We start from the raw sequence: 24648 nt of genomic DNA on the forward strand, positions 1-24648 counted from the left end.
GGTTTGTTGTAGGTGGAGGGGATCTTATTTACTTGTGTAATGTAGTTTTCAATGTTATGAAGCACAAGTTCAAAGTTCAATGTTCTGAGTTTTCAATGTTTTGGGTTTTCAGTGTTTTGAATTTTGGATGTTATGGTCTCAATGTTATGAAATTCAACATTATGAAATTTCAGTGTTATGAAGACACATCGTCTAAGAGCTCAGTCATTTTTCTCTTCATATAGTCCAGAGAGGTACATTTCAAGTCATTCACACCAACATGGACTATGACGGAGTCATAAGAGTACCTGTTGTTGAGAGACTTGAGTGCATGTGTGATATGGTGTATCCTGGCACCTGACAGACAGCTGACCATGACCTTTTCCTTATCCAGCCTGGTGAGAGGGACATCAGTGTGTCTCATGATGGAATCACCTATGACTAATATGTTTGATTTTGTGTTTTGCCTTATGGGTTTGACTGGTGAGACACTGGTGCGTGAGACATTGTGTGTAATGTGTTCTGCAGAGGATGTATTATGTATAGCGTGCTTGTGTTTGTGTTTGAGAGGTCTCTGGTGTTTAGGTATGTTTCTGGTGAGGCCATCTGCATATGTAGGTATGTGTGATGTGGGTTTGGGTGGAGTAGGAGGTGAGGTGTGTATGCTGGCAACCCGGTCATTGTCATGTGTACTGACTGATGTGTGAGAGAGCATGAATTCATGGTTCTTAATACAGTTGTATCTCTCACATATTGTGTTTGGGTGGACTAGGAGTAGATGATTATCAGTGAACATGAGACAGTTGCTACATTGCTTCAGAATGCCCATGTTGACCAAACTAGCTGGAGAAACTGTGGGAAATTGTCTGCCCATAGTGATAGGTAAATTTATATGATGAGGAAAAGAAGTCACATTTAGGAGTGGATAGTAGTAGGCTTGTTGTTCCACCTGATAGTAGTGCAGGGCCGCGAGAAACCTCTGGAGGACCACAAGCAAAGTACTAAGAGAAAATTTAACAAAAAAAAGTTTGCATTTGTAACCACCAATGGTAACCACCACTAAGTGAGAATGCATGATGGAGTGCTACATACAAACAAGTGCAAATGCGGGGCTTAAATAAAACAAGAAAATACCCTTTTTAACTCACGCTAGCAATAACAACACTCTCTCTGATCTCTAGTCCAATCACCCCTGATTAGATGGGACCCAGACAGCACTCTCTTCACGCAAGGGTGCCAAAGGGCCTTCACCAGTAAAGGTGGTTTGAATTTGATGCTCAGACATTACAAAACAGACCCAGAAATAGTTAACTTGGAACTGGGCAGTGCTACAGCTGAAACAGTACAGTGTATAGTAAAATATGACCAAAAATAGTCCAGACAATTCAAACAGACAGTAGAATGCAAATACAAATTAAAAGTGCAGTATTAAAGCAAAAACAGGCATTTATAGTAAGTTGGAAGCAAGAAATGCCTCAGATATTTTAGTATCTCAGTGAAGAGCTGGTTTTAGTGATCAAGTGATACCAAACAGTCTAGATTCAGCGAGTCTAAATCTAGCCTCTGCTATAAAATGCAGAAGTACTAGAAATTCAAAGTGCATAAAATCACAGTCGCAACAGCAGAAGGCAGTTTAAATAATGTAGCAATTCACCAGCAATTCTGAGCACAGAAGGGTGTAGACCACACTCTCCCACCACAGGAGTTTAGACCACAAACCTTTGTAATGTGAAACAACTAGTTTTGGAGCACATGTGCTTAAGCCAAAACTAAGACACTTCAGAATAACAGACACTATAGGCCTACAACCATCAATGTCCAGCCAGAAGGGTGTAAGCTATCCTCTCCTGCCACAAGAGTTTAGACCACAAAACCTCCTAAAGTAAAGTAAGTGGTTTGGAACCCAAATGCTTACACCAGAATAAATACACTTAGAATAACAGGCACAATAAGCTTTCACCAGCAATTCCCAACTTAGGGGGTGTAGGCCACATTCTCTCACCACAAGAGTCTAGAATACAACACTCCCAATGTAAAGTAACTGGTTTGGAGCCCAGATGTTTCAACCAGAATTAAGACACTTTCAGAATAAGATTAGTAAAATGAGAGCAACTTGGCTGTTACAGAGTCACAAAAATAGATGAATGGACAAACTCCTCAGATTAAAATCCAACTTTAATTTCGCTGCAGGTCAGATAAGCGCTTTCACTCATTTAGTTGAGCTTCATCAGATCATGTAACAAAGACCTTCAAACACATAGGTTACATTTATACAGTTATTACATCCCCTGATAGCCTATAAATATTAATAAAATAATCTAAACATAAAAATAATAAAAAAAGTGTATATCTAGGTATAAAATCCAAATGAAGAATATATGAATAAAATACATATAGATTATATATAAGAATTAAACATGTAAAAATTTTACATGTTATTAAGATATCAACAGCACTCAGTAATACTTAAAAAATATATGCATTTGTTTCTAAGAGCATACATAATATAAATAGAATATATATGTTCATTCATTGTAGAATCTGCGAACGTTCCTACGTTGGTTTAACATAGGTTTAATGGAGGCTCTCTCATTGAGACCTGAACCCCTATCTGCTCTCAGTCTGACAATCCACTTGCTCTCCCTGCTCTCAGTGTGGTTCCTAATATCACCCCCACGTATGCTAGGTTTGATGTTCTCAAGGGCCTTAAATAAAAAATAATGTTCAGGGCCTGTTTGGGCTACGTTCTTAGCTAAAGCATTGTGGGGTGAAGCTTTCCTGATATGATAGAGATGTTCTCTTATCCTATCTTTGAACCGACGATTGGTCTTGCCAACATAGAACGCTTCACAAATTTGGCACACGGCCAAGTAAACTATGTGGATGGTATCAAAGGTGGCTTCAGCATGTATGCTGAAATGAGTATGCATATCAGGATGTTTGAAGAACGGATCTGAATCAAGGGAATTACAATAATTACAGCATTCACATGGTTTAGTATGTTGAAATGACACTGACCGTTCAACCTTTTTCGAGTAACATAGCATTCTCCTTAGATTTAGTTTGTTCCTATATAAAAAACAGGGTTTGGTCCCCACAAGCTTACCAATGGTATCATCAGTACAAAGGATAGGCCAGTGTTTCATGATGATGTTCTTAATCACTGGACAATCTGTACTGTATGGTAAAGAAATCTTCACTTGAGCTAGTCTGCCCTCACTATCTTTATCTATCATAGTAGATCCATCATTAATTACCGGTCCAAAATAAGGTGCTGCTCTATTTAATCTAAGTTCATTAACATCTAATAAATTGGACTCAATCTCTTTTGGGCTGTAGCCCCGTGCTTCTAATCTAGTTTTAAGATCACTCACTTCCCTTGTAAAACCTTCTTCTGTGGCATTTAGCCGCGAGGTTCTCATCCCCTGTCCTCTAATAATATTTTTAAAAATGTGCTGTGGGTGCATACTATCCCGCTGTAATAGTGTATTAAAATGACAAGGTTTTCTATAGACACCTGTGTTTATCAAACCACATGCTAACTTCTCTACATACAGGTCAAGAAATTCTATCTTAACTCTGGAGTAATTCATACTAAAAGTTAAATAATCAGTGAGGTTGTTCAATGCAGTATGAAACACAAACAAATCTTCAACATTGCCTCTCCATATAACAAAGACGTCATCTACGAAACGTCTGTAAAAGATCACATGTTGCCTAAACATTTCTAAATTAAACACATTTGCAAATTCCCAAAATGCCAAAAACATGTTGGCGTAACTATTGGCACAGGGTGTGCCCATAGCTACGCCAGCACGCTGTTGGTAGAACTTATTGTCATAAGTAAATAAATTGTTATTCAAAATAAGATCAAGGAAATGTACAATTAGATCTACTTTAACTGATGTATACTCACTGTGTAACAATAGATACTCAGTGATATAAATCAAGCCGATATTGTTAGGTAACACAGTAAATAAAGACTGGATGTCAAACGTTACAAAAATCAGGCTGTTAAGGTCACAAATATCACTTAAGCAATCGTATAAATCTGTCAAAAAATGTTTGGAATCTTTAAGTACAACTCTATTCTTATCCAATATAGATCGTAGATGTTTCTCAACATAGACAGAGAGATTTTCAGTAATCCAACCTTGTCCAGACACTATGGGTCTCATTGGTGGGTCAATGGAGTTCTTATGTATTTTGGGTAACCCGTGTATTATAGGTACAAGGAGATTTTTGACAAAAAGATAATCAAGCAGTTCTTTATCCAGAATATCACCATTAAACATATCTAACAACGTATTATTAACATGACTGATGGTAGCTTGTACTGTTTGTTCACTGACTAGTAGATAAAAATCATCATCCAAAAGTTTGATCATAGCATCATGGTATTTGCTAGTGTCCATTACTACTATCCGACCACCTTTATCAGCTGGTTTGATAGTTATGGAATGTAGTGATTGAAGTTTGTGTAAGCTAATCTGTTCTGTTCTAGTCAAGTTACCATTCCTCCTATGCTTCTTAATAATAGACTTTCAGAATAATAGACACAAAGAACCTTCAAGCAGCAATTACCTGCTTAGAAGGGTGTAGGCTATAATCTCCTGCCACAAGGGTCTGCACCATAAATTTTCCTAATGTAAAAATAACTGGTTTGGAACCCAATAGAATGAGCTGACATGATGGGATTGGGAGGAGTGTTCAATTTCAAATTTATTCTAGAGGCAGGCAACTCAAAAGCCAGCAGGCTTTAAGAACACAACAATTGGGTGGGAGAAAAAAATGAAGACGGAAACAGAATACAAGTAAAGACAAACAAAAAACCTTGGGGTCTGAGAAATGCTCACAAAACACAAAAAACTCAGTTATTGTAGAATTCTGTTAACAACTACAACCTACACAGGATTGTTAAATATCACTAAAATAGTTAGAGCAAAAAAATATATATTCAAATCAGAGTTGTCATTCCAAATTCATTTAGAAGTAGTAATCCTTGTAGCCAACCACAGGTGAAGGCACAATAGACAAAAAAAAAGTCTTTTGGCTTCTCCCATTAGGGGTCACCACAGCAGATTACCAGTCTGCAGATTGATTGGAAGTGGGGTTTTTATGGTGTTGAGTTGCCAGCCCTGTGCCCAATCTTCGCAAAAGGCACACCCACCTACGTGCATGTCTTTAAAACTCAACTTAACCACAGGGGGGACATGTAGACTCAATATAGAAGGTGCTCCAGCCAGGAATCAAACCAGAGAACCTCTTGCTGTGAGGTGACAACACTAACCTCTGCACTGTCACTGCTGGCTTCCTCATACTGCAAGATCACAGCCCTGTGTCCAGTACAACATAATAATAAGTGCTCAGCCCACATGCAATAAATGTATGACCATCCACAGTAGCCAATCTGGAATATCCTGGGATATTTAATCTTAAATAAAACAGAGAAATGTCTGTTACAAACAGGAACATAATCTTGATGAAATACAGAACTTTCCACAGTAGATGGAAATACTTATTATGCCATATGGGATTCCCTTGCCTAACGTCTGCTTGCCATGAGCAGGGATCATCAGGGTGATGCTGGCGTAGATCACTGTTCCAGTTCCTCCAGTGCACATCAGTATATAAGATGCAGGTAAACCTGAAGAATAGATCTTCTGGATCATACCGTGCACAACCTTCCTGATAAGACCTGCATACTGTATCAATAGCCATCAAAGGAAGGCACTGCAAAATAAAATGAAAACATGAGAACCCTAGTGCCATATAGACACACAACATGTGTAAGTGGGCAGCATACGTAATACTGAAGTTTAGCTGAAAGTATCAATGCTTCATGCCACTAGTGTAGACATACGAAACATAGACATTCATAAACAAAAGTGGCATCTAGCCCCATTGTCATAAACAAGGGGCAAACTAGTACTTACTAGAAACATTTATGGGCACTCTGTAATTTTGATGTCAATGCACACTTGAAGAAAAAAATGAGCAGCAGACTTCTGAAAGAAGCTTGAATCACATTTTGCCATCACAGAAGTAGAATGGACTGAGGAGATAGGATATGAGAGGTATACATTTCATATGTATAATGTCTTGTCCCCCAAGATGTTTGAAGATCCTCCAGAGGTAATAGATGAGGTTGGACAAGTCTAGCCTGGCAGGGAATGACTTCTTGTTACAAGCACTCAGGACACATAGGAGGCAGCAGTTTGGGAGAAGGGGCACTCACCACTCTTCTTGTAAATATAAGGAAAACAGCAGTGGGTAACGTTAACATTGTGTGTGTGGAAAAATCTAAATCATACATCAGTGTTAAAACTGTGCATATTACATGATACCAAGGGTCTCACAAAAGGCATGTAACATAGCAGCAGAATAAATGCTGACAAGTGGTCCTCTGTCAAATTCCACACTCACAGATGAAGAATTATTTCTGGCACCCCCTGCTTGGTGATGCTGATGGGACAGGCATTGGCATCATGCCTAGAGGTGTCAGCACAGGGTCAGAGTACAGACAGATGCCTCAAATCACTTATGGAGACCAGCCATGTATGTACCTAGACAGCAGGTGACACTCTACCACTTTGAGTGTACATGCAGTACCCACTTCTTTTGCCTTTCACAGATACAGTGGGCATTCAGACACAAGGAACCACTGCCAAAGGTAGGTGTTTTATGTTTGTGTATAGGACTGCAGCTCTCAGCAGCATGCAGAGCAAGGATCGTGGGACATGTGGGCCATTCATAATCACATGATATATGTTTGTATCTACAGAGAAGACCACTGGTACAGTGACATTTGCAGTATCTGGGCAGTAACAGCTGACCGAGGTCAGTCTCCTTCCAGAGTCTGATGATGATGCCAACATATACATTGAGTCACATTTCCAGGACACACTGACACCGTCTGGTTTACTTATGGGATAACATACAACCACTGGTCAAGATAAAAAATGTAGTCTCCTCCCACACTCGAACTGCACAGTGCAGTATACCAATTCTACCATTCTGTTGGGCCTCCACCTTCACCTATGTCTTGACCACCACTAGTGGACAGGCAAATGCATTGCTTCAAACATCTAGATAATGACTGAAACATGGGCTAGCAGTGCACTATGGTGTTGTTCATCATTTCAGCTGGCCACTGATATGAGTGCAGCTGTCAGCATCAACAAACAAATGTGCAGGAGGTGTAATCCAGGCAAAATGTGCTGCTACATATATATAAATAGATATACTTGATATTATTTGTGGCTTATGAGAGGCAGTGGAGACTGGGCACAATGCTATAATCATCTTTACACCATTGTGAGCACATCACTGCAATGTCTAAGAATGTAAGCTACAATCAATGTATTATACCACAGTGTAGTTTGTGGCATGGGCATGTGCATATTCTTGGTGGAAGCATATGATGACTATTACAAGATAGATTGCCATACCTCCTGCAGTTAAGGTACCCACAGCCCCATGGCAAAGCGACAATGTAGGCCCACTTGGAGATGGCTGCTTCATGTGTAAACAACGTACTGGTTCTGTTCCTCCTGGTCCACCATATTTGCATTCAAGTTGGCATCTGGACCTGAGTAGTCGTCACAAAACTGAGCATGTCTCTCCCACCACCACCCATTGTGGTTGCTCCATTGCATTGTACCACATCCACCCACAGCACTGAGAAGATCATATTTGATACAGATATCACCCCTCTCCATTACCTCCTGTCTCTGCATACAGTGACTTGTGGATCCTCACTCCTGCTGTTGTAAACTGACATCTGTTCTTGTATCCCCAGGATTCTCTGCAAATGATGATGGCTGTGATCCATGCTTCCACCTACCCATTTAGGTGTTTTAAATGGAGATGTCTGATATACAATGTGATTAAACCACACACTGCCCAGCATCGCCACTGGATAACAGTGCATGCATCATTTTGTTCAGTGCCTCTATGCAGATGTCAAGGCCCATAGAGGTCGACAAGACATTGCCACTTTACCTGTACTGCCACATACTGTGCATGACACAATCTGGAGAGATGCAATGTTGCTGTTGCTACTGCTGTTTGTCTGCTGACATTTGTTTTGCTGTTTGGGGAAGCCAAGGTGGCCATTGCAGGCTCTGCTGCAGCACTGCTGCAGAGTTCTTGAAATGCTACCTGACCTGCCTGTTGACAGTGAATCATATTGTGCAGCTTGCAGCATGCAGACTGCCACAAATATTTGGCTTATTCTAGTGAGTACATACTGCAGTTCACTTCCCCTCAAGATGTACCCAAAGAGCAGAGCTCTGACTTCTTCAAGACACACACTCAGCCATGATTCCAGTTTCAATGTGGGTCATACTGTACTGCTGGTCAGCCATGTCTTATTGGTATTCTATGGACATCATCATCCAGGGCTCCAAGGGATAACCTTCCTCACCTATAGATGACAGGAAGAGAATGAGTGTTCTGCACTGGTTACCTATATGGCTGTGGATATATAGTTGGATGACGGTCCCCACTTACCAACTAAGTAGCCTTATAGGATGTCTCCAAGCAGGAAATAGTTATTTCTATTATGTATATGCGATATGTGGAAATAATGGCCACTGCCAGAATTCTGTATAGACACATTGGTTATTGGCTGTGGTGTGTAGCACACTACCTGAAAGTTGATGAAATGTTAGTGCTGCCTATTGATGTAATGCTGTCAATAGACACTGGTTGTTGCCTTTACTACCACATGGGTGCCATCTTTATCTCCCAAAACTTCAAGGTAGTTGTCAATATTGTAGAAGTTATGCATAATAGTGTCTCTCTCCCCAGGTCTGTTAGTAAAGCAGATGTGCTCATCTCCATGTGGAGGCAGTGTATTGAGGGATGCCCTGAGTATACTATATGCTAATATCTGTGAAATACCCAGGCTGTAACCAGTTTGGTAAGTGTTATATGTAGCTTGGTATCTATAGGTATATGAAGTCCATGCATTCTACCAGTTCCAGATTGTGGGTTATACATGTTTACCAATAACCTTATAATGTTTCTGTCAACACAAAGTCATTCTTGGATCTGTCCATCTTTCAGATGGTGTGAACTTATGTCTGTAACATGTTCTAGTGTGTGTGGCCACATTGTGCAACTGAGACCCTGCTGCTTGTAGTAAGCAAGTGGTAAGATGCATGCGTAGTTGCTGCTGGCAACATTCTGCTTGTGTGCCAGAACTTTTGACATGTTCTTTGCCTTTATATATAGATGAAAACACCTGAAAACATTTTGTGCCTGATGACCATGAACCATGACTTGCTGTCTCCATCCTCATTTGCATGCACTCTAATGAAGAAGTGCAGTCTAATATTTGCATATCATTATGCTATAATCTGCATAACCCTTTTTCTACACCAATTGAGCCATTGCCCTATAGTACTACATGGTTCTATGAACAGCTTTGTAGTTGTGTGTTTTCCTTTTTTATACTAGAGTGCATATTGTGTATTTTCATTATTGTCTATGAATGCCCTCATACAAGATCTTCAACTTTATTAAGAGCTGTTGTGTTGACTGTGTCAACATGTTCTTTAAAAGATAGGGAAAAATATGATGCTGGTGTATTTCTATGATTAAATTGACTGACAAGAGATCCAGGGATTCAGTAATAGCTGGGGGGAGATGTTAGAAAGTCTTTGTGGCTTGGCAAAATAATGAATTTGTTTTTTACAGGCAATAACTGTTAGGCTGTGGTTACAGAATTAGGAACACATTTCATGACAGTCTTCTTGAAGGGATTGTTGTAGGTCATTGAGTCTATTAGATGGTTTAAAGACTGGAAGATCATCTGCATACATTATCATACTGATCCGATGAAGAGAAGGGAGTTAATAACAGGAAGAATAGTATGAGGTCAGGTATGGATCCTAGCACTACTCCGAAGCCAAAAGCAGAGCTGGAAAAGAGATAGTTGCAATTTACTTAAAATGTTTATTAAAAAGAACCAAGAAAGACGACTGGGAAACATTCTATATGTGATAACTGCTTAATGAAGAGTTGGTGAAAGCAGGCTAAAACACTTTAATGAGTCTGTAACAACTGCACAAGTATATGAGGCCCACTGCATATTGGAAAACATTGTTTTGGTGGCCTGGAACAGAGTAGTAGAGGTATAATAGCTCAGATCGAGCCAAATTGCTTGAGAAAGAGAATAAATTTGGCTTGCAGGAATCATGCAATTTATTTGTATCTAAGTTTTTCAACTGGATAAGATAGACACAGGATGGAAGAGCTCAAGAAGGGTGAGACTGGTGGTTTTAGGGATAGATAAATATACTTTCAACCCTGGGGTACAATTTCAACCATAGCCTTGGCAGCAGAGGCAATAACAACTTTGTTAAACATTTAAATATATACAGTAATTATACACACATATAGACTTTACACTTGGGAGTTCATATTCTATGAAATTTGTGAAACACCACATGAAAACATGTATCAACCATAACGATGCCTGACAATACTCTGAGATTGACAGAAGTGCAGCTATTATCCTAAGATAGTGAAGGATTGTGATGTACAATAAACATCTCAAATGAATCACAGATATAAGTTGTGTGAGTAATTTGAACTTGAAGCTGAGAGGTTTAAAGGTATTTTAGAGGATTAAAAATGCTGATAGCTATAATCTAGCCATGGGTTTAACTCCCTTGGGCTCTATTTCCATACTTTGTGACTCTGAACAAGGTACTTCAGCATTCTCTGCTCTCAGGTCATCCCTGAAAAGTGGCACTTGTCTCTACTGCAAGAACAAGCAACCTTTTTTAACCAGAGTGCCAGAAAATCACTTCAACTTTTTCTTTAGGAACCACAAAAATCAGCAACCAAAATGTGTAAAACAAAAGAAGCACAGCAGTATGTAGAATCCTGTCAAAAGATTTTAATACTCTTAACATATACTGGAAGAATCACGCAGATAAAAATAAGCAAAAAGGTTTATTTTACATGCATGGAGAGCTGCTACAAAGTACATGGTATGTCAGCAGTCTAATTTCTGTACACTTCACATGGGTTTTTATACCCTTCTCAGCACATACACAGTAACTGGTTACCAGACAAGGAATTTCAGTCAAGGCTATAAATTCACATACTGGAGCCTTAGATGGTCAGAGGTCAGTCACAAGATAAGCTTGTGCCTGGACCAAGGTAACATCTGTGCATTCCTCTTTGGTCAGCAAATTCTTTACAAGAAAAACAGCTTATTTTAACTTCCTTCCACATTTTAACCCTTACTACACATGATACAAAGATGTTGAACACAAAGATTCTTACTACATTTCCCCCCTTACAACACTTTGTATCATAAGTAATACATTTTATTCATACAGTTTTGTTCTGTATATTCAGAATAATAAGCTTTAGTTGCATTGGCAGACAATACACTTGATATTTTCATTCGGATGCAAGGAATGCAACAACAACCCAACAGTAGGAATATGATGGCACCAACACATATAGCAATTAAGACATTCATAAGTACTGTTCCCCAATTTCCAAACCAATTTTGGAAAAAGTCAGTTAATGGATTCTGTCCTGGTTTTGTAAGTTCAGAAACTTGTTGTAGGATCTCCAGATGGCTGTTAATGTCATATTCGTTGTCTGTAATGAACGGACAACAGATTCTGCAATGCTACAGTCCTCATTGCAGTTAACTCATCCGTCACCAATTCTAGCGCAGAAAAAGTTGCATTGCTCAGAGTTTCTAACAGTTTTGACAGTTTTCTGAGCTCCCAAATGGATTTTACTGTCCCATACGCTGGAAGAATACCAGCCCAGGAAATAACATCATCGCCCAAGTCCATGTGTGATAGCAAATCGTGTTGATAGATCCAGGATGCATCAACGTTAGGATTAACAGGTTTATTAGGGAAGAGAAAATGTATGTCTTATAGCTGGTGCTAAATAACCCAAAAAGCAACTGCCTGACCAATTCCTTGGTAACCATTTGTATGCTTTTCTACCACAGATAAAATTACAATCATTTACTTTAAGTGTAATATTGACTGGAACAGAGTGATTTCCTTTGTCTTGCAGCCCTTTAAACAAAAGATCATACACAGATAACATTTTTCAAAGAAACTTGTGTCATTAACAAGCCCTGTACTATTAACAAGCACGTGCCCATCTATTGTACAGTTATGGATTATTGTTACATCACACTGACTCCATCCAACCTTACAGTTCCATTCTGGTGACCCATGAGGGGTAATGCTATTTTGTCCTTTAAGGCTACATTTGAAGTTTCAAATAGTAAATTAGTCCATGTATCATTTGCCCCCAAAGGGACTGTACCTAACATTAGACCACCATGTACAGTAGGGATAGCTGTGCATATCCAACAATTTGAAACATTAAAAGACAGGGCATATGCATCATCTCTCTTTACTTGGCTAGTCTTGTTTGAAAATAAAAACAGCCAAAACAGAAAAGTAACAATCACACTTATTAACAACAAAATTATTTTGATTTTTCTGCATTGCTACAATAGTCAGATACTCATACAAAACAAAACTACTACCAATCAGTGTTCCTCAGGGGAACTCAAGTTTTTGTCCAGTTCAAACTGTTTTACCAGTTTACAGTGTGTCAGATGGATCCATGATGTTCCCTGGTATGGACCTTCGGTTTTCCTCTTGACAATTTTAATCAAAACCCAGTTCCCGGGTTTCACTTCCAGGATCCTGTTGTTCTTCTGGTCTGAAAAGCAATCATTCGTTAAAGAGGTGTTAGTCCTGGTCAGCAATTTCCTCATGTAATCTGCTATCTCTTCGATTTTGCCGTTCAAATGGTGTGACCCCTTTTGAGGTGGGAGATGGACAGGAGTGCCAGAGGTAAGCAGTTTATCCAAGACTGATGTATCTCGCCTTTGAGAATGCCATTTCAACCAACCTTGCTGACTGTGGGTGGTAGGCACAATGGTGTTTTAACTCAATCTGAAAACGGTGGCCAGCTTTTGAATAACTTGGTTTATTATCAGAATAGATGCGTGTAGGTAGCCCAAAATGAGGGATAATGTTATTTGTAAGGGTGTTGGCTACTGACAGTGCATCTGGGTGTGCTACCGGAAAAGCTTCAACCCATTTTGTAATGACTAACACAAATCGCTTCTGTTGAACAGGGGTTAGTTCAATAAAATCCATGCAGATTGTGTGAAATGGAGCTGCTGGGGTGATCACCACCATGCAGGCACGATAAACAAAATTGTTGCTATAAAGCCCTTAGTCCAGAAAATTTGCTGGATCATTTGAACCATAGCAGCAGGGCCCAGATGAGATGGGCCATGCGTCACTAATGAGGCATACCTAAAAAGATTTGTTGGTAAGACATACTTATCATTTGGACCTACAAAAACTCCCTGCTTTTGAATAGCCCCATATTTAACCCATCGCTGTTTTTCCTGAACTGTACTAAGTTCCTGCATTACCTGTAAAGTTTGTAGATCAAATTTATCTGTACACTTTTGCAGCTTTGTTAGTCATTGCATTTCCAAGTAGTACTGGATCCTTGATTAAATCCTTGTGGGTTATTTCCTTTCCTGAGGCCGTAACCATTCCTATTTTTCCATTGCTGTGCAAAGACATGGACCATGGAAAGCATACTGACTATCTGTGTAGATAGTAACTGCCTTATCCTTGGAAATGGTGCATGCTCTGGACAAAGCAATCAATTTGGCGACAGGTTCCTGGGGAGGGTCTTGCCTCTGTAGTCTCAGTTGTGACTGCATAACCCACTTGTGTAATGCCTGCCTCATTTTTATGTGTCTACAAACAGGGTCCAATCTGAATTTAAAGGTTGGTCCTTAAGGTCTGGTCTTGGTAAGACATTAGAGTGTATCAAATCTAAAGGTAACAGCGTGGCTGGATTAAGTGGTGCACAATGGTCATGTGTGGTTGTGATAGTAACATTGTCATGCAGGATAAGTGTCTGCTAGTAAGGTCATGAAACAAAGTACACAGTGTGGCAAAGATCATGCCACTGTGTCCAATTTACTAGAATAAAAAGCTAATGGTCTCAAGTTATCCCCATAAGTTTGCAACAGAACCGATGTCATAAAGCCCTGCTTACAATCTACTGTCTGAACAAAGGGTTTTGTATAGTCAGGGAAGCTAAGTGTTGCAGATCCTGCTATCAATTGTTTTACTCTAGTAAATGCCTGTATTAAGTTCTGAAAGTGGACTTACTCGACAAAAATGACATCATTTCTCTTTTTGTGCTGGGCATTGGTGCTTATCTAGTTGTCTACCAGCAATTGAAATGGTATAGCCTAGATACCGACGTATCATTTTTACAAAATTGTAATTTAGATTTATTTACCTTATGTCCCTCTTTCACCAAAAGATGTCGCCCACGCATAGTAGTAGATGACAGCCATGCTCTGGTTGAAACTGGGGCTTTCACAATATCCCCTACTATCTTCCTACTTATCCGTGGGAAGGATATCATTTAACAAAACAGATGGATCTGGGACCACAGGAGCCCTTGGCACTACAGCAGCATTTACAGCCATTCTCCATGTCCCATCCGGTTTCCTTACTGGGAAAATCTGTACATGGAATTAAAACCCCAGCTCTCAAGAGCCGTAGAGCATTGATCACTAGAAAAATGCCTTATTCTGCCTTTTTACTTAATGGATACTGACCCATAAGGATTTTGGTACTGACTGTAGTTTCAATTCTTCTTGTGCGCTCAGAAAGCATAGTCAGGTTGGCATGCCAATTTACTTCTGTACCTGAACCCCCTTACCTGCCAGCTGTCCCGGTGTCATCTTTGACCAATCAATAACCTTTTTCCCAACTATATATCATGCTGTTTGTTCTTTCCTAGTCACAGATTGGGATTGAGGCATTTTGAAAGAGACTACAAGTAACTGCCCTGTCCCAATAAAGATTTTTTAATATCCCTGTCACCCTTGTGTTTTAAAAATTATTAGCTTCTTTTAACCTGTGCTTGAGGAACTTTCTAATTACTTGATTTTTAACTTTTGCTCCCTGTGTCCCACGATCTCTCTACCAAATTTTTGACATATTCTGATCCATTAAGTTTACCACTAATCCATAATTTGTCTTTTTTTTTATGTATTTTTATTTTTTTTTTTTTTTCTGGATGTAATTTAAAACATATATTCTCATCTTCGTCCTTTTTATTTAAGCAGCCCTTACTAGCACAACAACTGTTTCCCATTTTTCTTATCTAAACCTGAGATCTCTACCGTCTTTTGTAAAATTTAAACAAATGGACCAAAGTACATCTTAACATCTCTGCATGGTCAAAATTCTTTACAAGAAAATCAGCTTATTTTAACTTGCTTTTGTTTATGCGATGCAATCACATTTTTTTACTTTACTATACATGATACAAAGATGTTGAACACAAAGATTCTTACTACAAATCCCAGGACACAAACTTAATAACAATAAGCGCTTTTGTCAGGTACAAGACCTAAACTTCTTCAGATAAAGAAAAACGTTATCTGTATTTCTTATACCACATTTGAAATACATCATGGTTCAACAGCCAATTAATCTAAAACAATGATTAAAAATGCAAATTGCAACCTGCAACCCTGATAGTAACCCTTTGGTTAGCAAAATCTGTAAACATGTAAAAAAATATAATAATAATAATAAAAAAAAATTAAACGCATATAAAGTGAATATATAAAAGACTTCTATATTCTTACAAGTGTATAAACAACACATAAACATTAATGCTTGCTAATAAATATGAATTTAAAAACTACTTGTTATCTTTCAAATTTCAAAAAAAAAAACCACACCATTACACTCAGTTAATAGTGGCAACCATAAGAAGTTTCATACCTCCATACCCGTCAGTTGTCCAGAATTTTGTAGAATGCCCAGATTTTTTGCCTCATTTTTTGGTCTGGTCTCATAACATTTGTGGTTTGATGGCAAATCATTGGGGTTTAAAGGTATTAAATAATCAGTTACATTTCGGTTTCAGACTTTCATATGCTTCAGAAAATGCATGCTAACATAATTTCTGTTATAACAATTTTCTGTAAGAGCTATATTTTAAAACTGACCCTTTGCCCCACACAATTTTAGGCTTTGGCAGGATTTCACGATCTATGGATACCTCTTAAATGTAAATGACTTGCATCCACTTCTCAATCAGTCTCTTTCTCTCTCTGTCTCACACACACACACACACACACACACACACACACACACACACACACACACACACACACACACACACACACACACACACACTTTTCTTTATTTTTTTTAATTTATTTTAATTTTACACTCACTAAACAGCAAAAGTGCTGCTTAGCGGGTGTAAAATAATGGCGGCCATTATCACCATTACAATCCAAGCTCCATGGCAGCTTAATATGCTGCCATGAAGTGTCAGGCTTGTTTTTCAGTGGATATTACCTACACATTAACACCCTGCTGGAGAAAGTTTGTTCTACAGTCAGGGTGCTAATGTACAGGTAACTCATTCTGTAAGGAGACATAAGGTATGAATAGGTATTTGTTCACATTTAGGGATACAGTTTATCCTGGTGTGGAGCAAGAGCAGAGGCAGATTTTGGCTAGGAAGTCTTTTAGAATAGTTTTGAAGGATGGGAGGAAAGGTATTGACCTGATGGATACAGATAAGGAATTCTAGGCCTTAGCAACATGGTACTAGTACAGACAATGCCCATCAGATTTGATGAGTTTGTGAACAGACAGGAGATTTTCTTCAATGGATCATGATGACCAGCTGGGAATATAACTATGTAGAATGTTATTTAGTGCTGGACAAACACACAGATTCTGGATAATTTTATAGGTGGTAAGAAGCTGTGTATATGTTTATTGATGGGGTAGTTCTAATCGTTTTAGACTATTTAGTGCTATACAGTGGTAGGTTCTGAATGACCTATTTGCTGCTAATTTACCAAGTTTATAATAGTACTCTTCCTTTTAAAATTGTTGACAGAGGCCTCAGGGGTCATAGTGTCCTCAAGCAGGATTTGAAAATTGAGTTTTCTAGAAAAAAAGTTTCAAATAAGGTCACTGGTGAAATCCTCTAAGGCTAACTTCAAGTCCAAATTAGCCATATCCACTAAGGACAGTCACAAGGCCTTCTTCACATATGTCCGCAATCTCAAAGGTAACACACAAATCTGCTCTGAACTGGTGGTCAACAACACCACATACACAAATTCCACAGATATAGCCAACCTGCTGGCAGACAGTTTCAGTGAAAACTTCACCTCCCTGTCCCCCCAATCAGTAAACCAGGACATCCTCAGACCCTTCCCTCCTCACCTCATCACCAGGGAGCAGGTCTTTAATACCCTCTCAAAGACAAAACATACAGTCTCCATGGGACCTAATAACATCCCTGGCTGTATCCTACATGAACTCAGGCATGAGCTCTCAGCTCCATTAGGCACCCTATTCAACCAAATCCTGAACACCATCTTTGTCCCAGCTGAATGGAGGACAGCCACTGTCATCTCTCTATACAAAGCTGGAGCGTCCACTGACCCAGGCAATTATAGGCCATAAGCCTAACTAACCTGATCTGCAAGGCCATGAAATGCATTATCATGGACCTTATAAACAAGGACATTGGCAAACTCCAAACGCTTGATCCCACAGAGTTTGGTTTTGTCAAAGGGCGACCATGCCTGTTAAACTTGGTTGACTTCTTCGAAACAGTCACCAAAGCCATGGACGAGGGGAAGATGGACAAGCCCCCAGGGTTGGGAGGGTGGCCTAATGGTTAAGGTGTTTGCCTTATAAACACAAGGTGCAGGGTTTGTGTCTCACAAGGAATAACTGGCTAGGCTTAAAAAATAGCTCCCAAGGGCAGTTAGCCTAGTATTAACCTAACCTATGAACCTATGAACCTATGGTGCACACAACCTTCCTTGACCTAGCCAAAGCCTTTGAAACTATTCTCCACTCAGGCATAATAGATAAACTCTACCAGCTAGGCATCAACTTGTATGTTACCAGATAGGTAGCTAACTGGTTCACTGATTGAACCCACTCAGTCAAAGTAGGGGTAGCCACCTCTAGTAGTAGACCCGTAATGAGTGGTGTATCCCAAGGATCGGTCTTGAGACATCTGACGTTTGGATATACTTTTCTGAGGTGGAAGCCAAAGCCAGTGGTCTGTGGCTGACTAAGTTTGCAGATGACTGCAAGCTGGGTGCTGTCTTAAATTCCCCTAGTGATGTGAATATCCTCCAAGAGGGCCTTACCCAAACTAATGACTGGTGCCAGAAGCATGGTCTCAAACTGAATGCCAAGAAATGCATCATTATTCCCTTTGGGGAAAATGGCATCCCCACTAATTATCACATTAATAACAATGTACTAAGCATGCAATCAGTCATGAGGGGCTTGGGCACCCAGGTTGATAGCAACCTGACTTTTGACCACCATGTCGCCTCCATTGTATGGAAGACTTTCTACATGGCCCACCTCATAAATAAGGGTATTTCATCCAGAGACAAGGAGGTCATAACATCTCTGTACTCCTTCCTTATCAGACCCATTATCAAGTACAATGCCCCCTTTGGCATGTACCTTGCCAAGCACATGCAGCAGCTGGAGAAACCACAGAGGTTCCTGACCAGGAGAATACAAGGTCTCAAACACCTATCCTATACAGATAGACTAATAGCCCTGTCCCTCTACTCAGTCTCATACAGACTGCTCAGAGGTGACCTGTGTTTGACATACAAGGCCATCTCAGACCCAGCCTTGATGGAGTTGCTGCATATCTGTAAGTCAAAATCCACTCGTGCAACCTGCATTCAATGCCTTAACCTGGTCTGTGACATTAATAGAACTTGTTGTTGGATAGATTTGTATCCAAAAGACTCCCCTATTTGTGGAATGCACTCCCTCTCCATGTCAAGGAGAGTACCTCTCTAGCCCTCTTTAAGAGGAACCTGAACAACTGGATGGAAAACAGAAAATACACTCCTGGGATTCCACCTGTGCCCCTGCTGGACAAGGGAAACAGGTGCTGACTTTGAGGGAACATGGGCGAAATTCTTGGCTAGGCTTATAAGGGCCTCCAGGCCAATAGCCTAGTATCATCTTATGAACCTATGAAATACAAGATGGTCTGTTCAATGTTGGCTCTACCTGAAGGTATAAAGGCAAAGCCCTTAAGAAATAAATTGTGATGTTTAGCACCAATACTTAACTCAGTGAAGTTCTAAATGTTAAAATTATGAAATGAAGTAATAGACACGAGACCAGTATTGTTACCAGAAAAAGAAAAAGTGCGTAGGAAAAGCAGAATTTACCATCTCCTGAATGGATTGATTTTTCAGTTTGTCTTTCCCCATTTATTGCCCTTCGTTTGATATCCAAGACAATATGAGCACCTGTGAGAGTCATGCTTCCACATGCGATGATTTCAGCAGGTTTAAATTTACTGTGCTCAAAAAGATTGATGCTGCTTTATATTCTGGAGACTGGCAGAACAGGCTTTTACATCGGGAAATGGTTTGGCAACTTCAAATGGATACAACCACATATCCTGGACTGAATGATGTCATCTCGATTTCCACTGAACTTAAATTTCATGCTGCTAGAGTTTAATTTTTCTAAACATTTTCCTAAATAGGGTTTTGGTACTAATTTGCAGTGTTCATTGGCTGTTGTATTGATGATTTCAATTTGTCATTCACAATGCTTTTACCACCAATAGCATTTCCAACACAGCTTTTACATTTTTAATGGTTCATCAATATCAGTTTACATTGTTTAGTGGTTTATGGTGTGATGGTTTTCCATTGGTTCTTGACACCATTTTGCGGTGTTCATTGGCTGATGTATTAGTGATTTTAATTTGCTACTTGAAATGGTTCCACTGCCAATAGCATTCTTAATATAGTGCCTACATTTTTATTGGCTATCTACAGCAGTTAACTTCTATTTGTTGATGGGGTAGTGATTTTAATTTGCAAAGTTGCCCTTATCAATGGCATTTTTTTTTTACTTTATGCCTTATTACTGGTTTGTTTTTCAGGGATGTGCCAATTTGTTTGCATTTTTAGTGACTGTAACTATGTGGGTGTTTTCCACTACTTAATGGTTCTGAAGACATCTTTTACAGATGAAAGCGCTTAACCGTGATTTTAACAATAATGTGTTTCTGTGACCTGTGATACCCAGTTGTTTTCATTTTATTTATTTTTGTGTACTAAATTAGGGAGGCCTGTTATGTGGACATGTGGAGGGTGTTGGTAAGAATGTTAAAGAGGAAGAGACCAAGTATAGAGCCTTTTGGTACACTGGTGGTGACTGGTAGGTACGAAGAGATGGTGGAATTCCATTTTACAAATGTTAGCTATTGGATAGGTAGCTTCTGAACCATAAAAAGGTGGGCTGAGAGAGAATCATAATGAGGGCATTTAAAGTAGAAGTTTGGTGTAGCTAACTGTGTCAAAGGCTTTAGACAAATTCAGAAATAAGGAGGATACTAGTTTGCCGTTATCTCTAGTTTTATTGACAGTATCAGTATAGGTTAGCAAAACAGTGTTAGTACTATGGGAAGGACAGAAGCCATGTTGTGTGGGTGATTGGGGTCCTTCCTGCAGGAAACAATTTAGCAATTGTTTTTGAATACATTTTTCAAGTATTTTAGACAGGGGGTACAAGATTGTTATGGGTGTAAAGTTACTAATGTCTGCTGAATTTGCTCCTTTGTTCAGAGGGATAATGTGTGACTTTATCCAGAGAGAGGAAACATGGTATTCCAGGAATGAACTATTTATAAGGACTACAACAGGATATCCAGTGCTATTTGCTGCTATTTTAAGGTACTTACTTGGAAAGTTATCAGTTAAAGTATGGTCTATATTACATGATCGAACATTTAGGTGATTGAACACCTAAACATTGACCCGTAAATATCGAACTCTGACAATCGCGAACGGCCATTTACGCAAATTTTTCCCCTGGGAAAAAATTCACTTGGCCGTCATTGGTAATTTTCCCTTTTCCCCAATGTAGAGTGATCTTGTAGTTGGTATATTTAGTTGTGGAGGTGGGGGGGCAAAGCCCCCACTTGATTAGTGTTTAAAGGTTTGTTTTGTTTCCTTTGGCCAAGTGAATTTTTTCCCATGGAAAAAATTCTCGTAAATGGCTGTTCGTGGTTTTAAGGGTTTGACATTTAGAGGTCGACGTTTAGGTGTTCAATCACCTTAATGTTTTATCACATTATATAGACCCCTAAAGTAGACCATGGTTTGCGTTTGTTTAAGAGTAGTTTTATGTAGGATGCGGGCACATGCTTGAAGGTGAAAGTGGATGTGGTGATACATGGCTGTTAGGCAGTGTTAGGCTTAGATGTTGGGAACTCCTCGGTTAGAGATGCGATACTATCTATGAGTAAGCATTAAACTGTATTGCAGTTTTAAGTGGTGAGTTATTGGGAGAGGGGTTAGGATTGAATTTTTTGCTGGGATGCAAGATTTCTTTAATGGCTGTCCAGACTTTTTTAGGGTTGTGTTTACTATTATTCTGAAAGTTATTATAGTATAGCTTTTTGTCTTTTTATTTATTTGCTTTCTAGTACAATTGCAAAGCATTCTGAAGTTTTCAAGATATCATGGTGTTTTATGTTTTTCCTCATTCTTTTCATGCATTTTCTCTATTCTGCATTAACAATTTACTCTTTTTGCGTAACCAAATTGCATTATTTGTTTTAGTCTATTCCTTCTAGGAGGTGCAAGTCTATTTAGGTTATTCAGGAAAGTTGTATTGCATTCCTTTACAACATCATCTAAGGAGAGGATTTTTAGAAAGTTACAGTTAATAAATTATAGGGTAATAATGAAAATTTCTGGGTTAAAATGGAAAGGTTGTGTGTTGTTTTATAAACATGCTGTTTAAGGGATATGTGAGATGTCTGGTTGTATAGATTAGGAGATGATCACTGAGACAGTTAGACATTGAACCTGTGGTGGTTTATTTGCTGGGGTCTGATATATGTGTGACATTCCCCCTCTGGGCCAGTAATCAAAAAGCCTGAATCTTCACCACTGACACCATTGAGGAACAGTCACTTGGAACAAAGTTAGATACACACAGTATTTCCAGATACAGGTCTCATAGGTTCATAGGTTGGTACTAGGCTATTGAACCTAGGGCCTATAAAGCCTAGCTATAACAATTCCCTGGATATTTCTTCCCACAATATTTACTTCCCTGGATCCCTGTCTAGCAGGTAAACTGACGTAATCCCCGGGGTGAATTTCCTATCTCCCATCCAATCGTCAGGGTTCCTTTTGAAGAGGGCCAAGGAGGCGCTCTGCTTGACATGTATGGGCAGTCTATTCCAGAGTATGGGGAGTCTCTGGGTCAGGAACCTATCCCTTCAGCATGTTTTTTTCATTGTGATGACAAGGTTTAGATCCCTGGAGCATGTGGCTCTGAGGGATTGGGATTTCTTTAAATGGAGCATGTCCAACAGCTCAGGGTTTGACATGGCCTTGTATATTAAGCAGAGATCACTTCTGAGTCGATGATATGCCACAGAGTATAGCTGGAGTTTTTTTAGATGGTCAGCATAGGGCATCTGCTTTGGCCTGTGATTCTTTTAGTGAGACATTTCTGTGCCCTTTCCAGCTGTTGCAGATGTCTTGTGAGGTACATACCAAACAGGGCATTGTACTCTGTAATGGGTCTAATGAGGGATGAGTACAGTGGGACAATAACCTCCTTTTTTCTGGATGAAAAGCCCTTAGTGATGAGATATGCCACATAGAAGGCTTTCAGCATATGAGATGGGCACTACATAAATTAAGCACTTGACTCCTTTGAACAATAATGTTATTCTTCATAGTCTGATAGTCTGGGAGAAGGTACTTTGAGGATTTCATTATAAAACTTTGTCCACTTTATACTCATCATGTCTTTTGTGTGTGTGTGTGTGTGTGTGTGTGTGTGTGTGTGTGTGTGTGTGTGTGTGTGTGTGTGTGTGTGTGTGTGTGTGTGTGTGTGTGTGTGTGTATGTGTTTTACAAAATGTCTATCAAGTGTTTTTTTTCTGTAAAAAATTCAGTAAAGTTTTACATGAAATACAAATATCTGTGGTAATTGTAAAAGTAAAGAAGATTTGTACACTGACAGATCTGAACAGTTTTCAAGGTGAGACAGCCAAGTATTGGAATATTGGTATGGCTGGAATGGTCTTGATTCATTACCTGTACAGGGCAAAATATTTACATGATACAGCTCTCTTGGCTTTGGAGGGGTATGCTGCATCAAGCACAATTTCCCTTAAGGGCACACAGAGAACACACTCAGTCCATTATCTGGGTTTCATTCTCTCTCTCTCTCTCTCTCTCTCTCTCTCCAGTCCCCCAATATTACTCCCTACTGGCAGAGCTGTAGAGTTGAGTCCTCAGCCAACTGTCCAAGCCAAGTCCTCCAACACCCTCTCTGTGAAACAAGCTCTCTGTGTCCCTGCTCCAAGTGGCTGACACACACACTCTTTGAGATTTGATTTGTACACACACACACACACACACACACACACACACACACACACACACACACACACACACACACACACACACACACACACATACACACACCTGGGAAGGGCTGGCACAAATTTACTAGAGATGTCCCTCTGCCCAGACATAAGCTAGTTACTGCCACCAGACACTCCAAAGCCAGCTACTCTAAGGCTCTTACAAGGATTCCCAACTATGCTGAATGAAATTAATACTAATGCAAATGGTAATGCTGACCAAACAGCAAAGCTTTCAGGAGTGGCCATAGTGTCATCAAATAAATATAAGTGCTCTCAAAGGTTAAACTGTTCTCTAAAAGACCAGCCACAATGAAAAGCTTAAATATATTTAATAATAAGTAATAAAAGAACATGAAAATACTAAATATCTATTTACAATAAACACCAGAGTTTCAATTACAGGAAATACTAAAATAACACAAGCAAATAGATTCATACAGATACAGAAAAACAGTACTTAACTAATCTCGCTATATTTTCCTGACTGATCTAAAGAATTACTATTCCCTGGTCAAGCAAAGCAAGATGAAGTAGGTGAGGGGTCCTTCTTTGTCAGGTTTCAAAAACAGACTCCACAGAGACTTCTGTCTCATCTAGTATTAAAACCATCATTTCAGTGATGGATTACAGGATGACATCAGATGCATCTGGTCATCTAACTTCTGGTTCCAATACTACACCCCTTTACTAGAGGCTCCCAGGATTTAGCACAGATGTGTTACTTTACACACCTAGAGCTTTGCTATGATCTGCTGCAACTTCTGGAAGTCATAAAACAATTTCAAATTTCTACCCCTCCAGAGCAGCAACTAGTTCACTGCTATTGCTAATACAACAAGGATTCCTAGCCCTTATTTTCACAGGCATTTAGTCTCTGGCTGCAATCAGAACTGTAAGATACAATCTTTATGGCCTAAACCAGTAATTTAATTTGAAACTATTTTTCAAAGTTAGCTGGACTGAGATTAACCTCTTCTCTTCCTCTGTTACAATATTAATTTCAACAGTCACCATACAGTCTGACATACAGGTGCATTTTTCTTTCGGTCTAGCAGAAACCACTGTTGGTACATTTTTTTAACGCAAGCAACTTTACAAATAC

This window comes from Protopterus annectens, chromosome 8.part0 (assembly GCF_019279795.1).
Source record: "Protopterus annectens isolate FY-2018-M chromosome 8.part0, PAN1.0, whole genome shotgun sequence".
Lineage (NCBI taxonomy): Eukaryota > Metazoa > Chordata > Ceratodontiformes > Protopteridae > Protopterus > Protopterus annectens.